The 5,000-nt window shown below is 38.3% G+C and overlaps 1 protein-coding gene across 2 annotated transcripts in view; it reads right to left on the reverse strand.

The window, feature by feature from the left end:
• The window catches only part of tbx3a (T-box transcription factor 3a), a 7,861-nt gene extending 7,030 nt beyond the window's left edge, over positions 1-831 (reverse strand). Inside the window, exon 1 of one of the 2 annotated variants that reach the window (XM_017460723.3) lies at positions 1-831. This exon is cut by the window's left edge and continues 545 nt beyond it. The gene's annotated coding sequence lies outside the window, so the exon portion shown is untranslated. The other variant, XM_017460724.3, reaches the window with a different exon arrangement.
• Between the last annotated feature and the right edge of the window lie 4,169 nt (positions 832-5,000).

Consider the following 5,000-nt stretch of genomic DNA (forward strand, 5'->3'; position numbering starts at 1 on the left):
CCGCCTAGGTTCGATTAGCCTGGTGTTCTTCGTTAGATGGATTCCAGCAAAGTGACTGCAACAGAAAACAACAGAAGGCTATCCATTAAGTCCTTCGCCGGCGTTGCTGTATAGTTTATCTTCAATGGCTGTTGTACGTGTGTACAGCTCGCTTAGCCAAAACGAGGGGAAAACACACACACACACACACACATACACACACACACACACACACACTCTCTCTCTCTCTCTCTCTCTCTCTCTCAGACACACACACACACATACACACACAAATACAAAACCAAAAGAGAACGAGTCACAGTGATTTTATTAAATATACGTTGACGTTGCTGGTGTTCAAAATCTACATTCTGCTGGAAACGCGTCCGCTGCGTTTGCGTTTAGATCACTCCTTCCACCTTCCACACAGACGCACTGGAGGCTCAAATTAATTTCCCCGAGTCCATTAGTTTATTACATAGCCTATGTCTTCACGCGCACACGCGTTTCTTACAAAATAATAAAAAATAAAAAACACACACACGCACACATACACACACACAAACGTTGGAGAAAGTCCGTTTGGCCCGCGCGGAGGTAGCGAGTTCCCAGCACCGAGATCTGCTTCTGAATTCCATGAGCTCCAGCGCCGTGTGGATGTGACGCTCGTTGCCAGACGCCAGACTCCGTTGATTGGCTCTTTGACGCTTTCAGGACCAATTGTGTGCCTCCGTAGGCGTGGTTTTAACAGGTCGGGTGGAGGGATAAGACTTCGGACTTATAAAGAGGTGTTTGGAAAAACGCGCTTGCCGCCGCGAGACAGCGCTGCCTCGCTCGCTGTTTGCGCGAATAACGTCAACAGACGCAGGGCGCGCGAGAGCAAGCGATCAGTAGGAGTCAGCGAAGAAGAGCAAAGCAAAGCCGTAAGAAATCACTGCCTCGTGCGTGTACCGTCACGGCCCAGCCCCTCTCCCCCTTCAAATTCAAAATCCGTACCTTTACATTTGCTTAAAATAAATCTGGAAAAAAACAAAACAAAACCAAACAAAAAAACCCAGTGGAATCACGTAAATCAAATGCTTTTTTAGATTGACTCCTTAACCGTATTTACACTGTAACAACATTCGAATCAAAAACTGAAAACAAATAGTCCTATGCATTTTCCCTGAACGGAATTATTAATGGATTATAAGGGTTATTATATATGGTTTAGGTTTTGATTACATATTAAACTTGTTGCAGAAGGTATTGGCATTTTTCTCAATGGCTTTAATTTTCACCTGAGTTTTGATTTAGAATCTTTCACCTGAAAACGTGAATATGGCGTACCTTTAAACATAACTTAAAGATGCATAATTGGACATCTACTCTAAAATCTAATTGAAGTTACTCCGCATGTACCTGCCTAAGTAAAAGATACATAGCCAACCTACAGAAGATGTACCCTTGATGATACAACCCCAGCTCGAAGGAAAAGTACAGTTGGTACCTTAATTTCTGAGAGTGTATCTGATTTTGAACGTGTTTTAATGACAAGCTCTAACACCACATAATCAACACCACAAAATCCCTCTTTTCCTGCATTATCATTATGCATTGCCATTATTTAAGTGTTAGGTTCTGATCAGATTCTTATAGTAATTCTTAAATGTTACTTCATGGATTAAAAATAGCCTATCCCCTGATGTATAATTTCTTGACTATTTTTCTACCGCACATTCTCAGAAATCTGTCTTCCTGTGGGGCCATGAAGGTACATCTTGAAGGTGCATGTGGTGTTGCTTTAAGGTAAATATTTTTTTTTTAAAAGATACACTAACCTATATTCCCCGTTTGCGAAATATAGCAAACTATATAGCTGTATAGCTAACTCAGTAACACAGCTTAGTACCTTTATTTCTGCGTCTAAATTAAAAACAGCGCTTTCATACGGTGTCCAGAATGTCTTTGAATGGGGAACAGTTGGCGAGATCCAACCCGTAGCCGAAGTTAGTGTGCACATGACAGGCTTTCTGCACACATGGAATGATTCATTTGCATGTAAACAACTCCTAGTTTTGGTCAGTCATGGAGAAAAAAAACCCCATACATAATCAGGCCTAACTAATAACACTGGGCAGTCTACTTATTTTTTCTACAAAGTATAATCCGTTAGAGACTCATAGCCACTCTAAATTGCTTAGCATGTCCTTTTTTAATCAGAAACCACTATTTCTTATTACAACAGATAAAATAAATTTTCTGTATAGGTTCAATTATACGGCTATGACAGAAAAGCCTTTATTCCTCATATTGTTGATTTATTCCTTTTTAGTGGGTATATGTAAATATAACAATTTTATTTATTTATTTTAATTCATTCATTCATTCATTCATTCATTCATTAATCCATTTATTTATTTATTTACTATTGCACCCAGGCTTCCATTTATCATAACAGCTCAGGATTTAATTTAGAAAATGACCTAACTCAGTTCTTATATACATTTGGAATTAACTGCACTGGGACACTCGGTGCTGTTAATTATTAAGTCAAAATGTATAAGTATAAATGATATACTGCTTGACCACTGTGTGTGACTTCTTCTTTTCCTCTAAGTTCATTTCAATTTAGCCTGAGCTGCCGCTAAATAGGAAGCAATGTTGACACAGTGGCACCCTTTCAAGCCCACCAGGCTTAATTAAATAAGCAGCCCTCAGAGAACGGTAAATACACTCTGTGACCCAAGCATGACTGATGATGTTTGCATTGCTTCCTATATCTCTCCTTTACAATGTATGAGAGTGATATATATATATATATATATATATATATATATATATATATATATATATATTTTTTTTTACGAAAAATGAGTTGACATTAGCCTACTAATTCATGCTATTTGAAAGATTTATTCACGCTTTCATTAAGCCTTGAGTTGTCATTCTATTTCACAACCTACTAATGAACCTAAACGTCCTGGAAAGACTAGTTTTAGCACGCAAACTCGCTCATTTAATTTAATTGAATATATTTTCACATGTCAGATTCATTTAACATATAATGTGGATGTTTGACTTCCAGTTCTTTTCTGCAAGCTGATAATCTGGTTCTCCATATTTCAGCAGAAATGTATTTTTTAAAACTGTCATGTTGTCATTTTGCATATTTATAAAAATAAAGAATTGCCAGAAGACCATGAAAGTTAGTGGCTTAGTCTAAGCTGAATGAATGTACATCACGGAAGACAAGAATATGGTATAAACTATGATCTATGGTATCTGTAAGTCATCCATATACATCCTGAGTCGTGTATACACCCCATAATTGACATATATGTACTTCATCCTCTTGTCTGTAAGACATTGTAATGACATATTCCTTGTGTACAGTTGACCCCAGTTCATTTAGCTTGCTTAAAGTAGATCATTAATTGGCTTCTGATTAATGGTCACATAAACAGAGACATGGCAATGAAGCCTCAGTAGCTATACTGCCACACCATGATTCACTTTACCTGTCAATTATTCAGACCTGCGTGTCATTTTTCTTTAAATCCACCAGCGCTTTCATTAGGTTGTGCAATAACTTGCTAGACGTATTGATGGAAACTATTTTAGTTAATTAGGGGATGTGTTCATTGACTTCTTTTCAAGGAGATTCATTGTGCTCTAAGAGATATACATGAGCAAATGGAGGTGGGGAAAGCCCACAAAAGCACACAAATGACTTAGTTAATCAAAAAGAGGAAATACTCCATAACTTCGAAACTCGATGTTGGAATTTGTTCTTCATATAGGAAAATACTTTTAGCACAGTTGAGATATAGTCATGTGATAATTCGGCGTGTACTTATCCCTGATTCTCACAAATTATCACCAATCTAGATGATGAAACAACACAATGCTATCCAACACTGAACATTTGGATGTATAGAGCCCTCTATGATGCTTTGCTTGCACTATGCAGTGCTTGTTGAAACTTGTTTGTAGCACTTCCAAATATTTATGCATCAAATGGACTTGTGTTGGCAATTTTGTAAGACCTAGTCCGATATGGGATATCTTTTGAAAAGGTTCAGATATCTACAACTAGAATACTGGTTGTCCGGATCATGCATAGTATTCCATAGATTTGAAATAGTTGCTAATCTGCAGTAGACTTTAAACTATCAGGAGAAGCTCTGCATAACCTGCCAGAATAGTAGGGTGTTAATTGTTTCTGAGTCATCTTGAGTTACAGTGGTTTGGTATTTATGTGGAGACAGACACCTTTGAAATAGAAACTTGAAACAGGCCATGAAGGAGACCACTGCTCTGTGGTGTGTTTAAAGAGACATTTACCGCTTTAGATTTTAGACCATGGTAAAGTGTAATTTCTCAACAATAGGGTCTTGGCCAAAGATTTGTATTCTCTTGCAGCTTCAGGTAAACAGTGAACTTCCCCCCCCCCCCCCCCCCCCCCACACACACACACCAAAATACTAGTGATAATAAATAAACAGTACTCGAAGCCAGAACCAAAAAACTAAGTTCTGGTTTAGTTTGTTAGCATGGTAACCCCAATTCTAACAGCAAGAATACATAGTTTTGCATTTTGCGTGCTAATTGTATACTTCCATATGTTGTTTACCACAGGTTTCAGATGGCTGTGTTTATTGTGTGCCTATAAGTTTTGTCTGCATTCAGTTGACAGAGAAACAGGTCCTTATACTATTCTGGTAATGACTTAATGCTGCAAACTTGTTGATGGTGCCAAGTGCTCCTTCATTCATTTTAAGAGAAAATCTTGGGCCTCTTGTTGTTTCCTTGTCTGGGGGCCATATGACCTGGCAGTGGGACAGCACTGGAGGAAGAGGGCATGCCAGACAGGATGCACATGAGCCTTCTGTATGCTCAAGTTATCCCAATTCACAGCAGTAATTTAAGCAATTACAAAATGTGAAAACTAATCTTGGATCAGCTGCCAAACGTGATCACTAATCTCGATCTGCCTCACCAGGTTAGCTTATTCTTTCTGATACTAAAGTAGACCTTGT

This window comes from Ictalurus punctatus, chromosome 28 (genome assembly GCF_001660625.3).
Source record: "Ictalurus punctatus breed USDA103 chromosome 28, Coco_2.0, whole genome shotgun sequence".
NCBI lineage: Eukaryota > Metazoa > Chordata > Actinopteri > Siluriformes > Ictaluridae > Ictalurus > Ictalurus punctatus.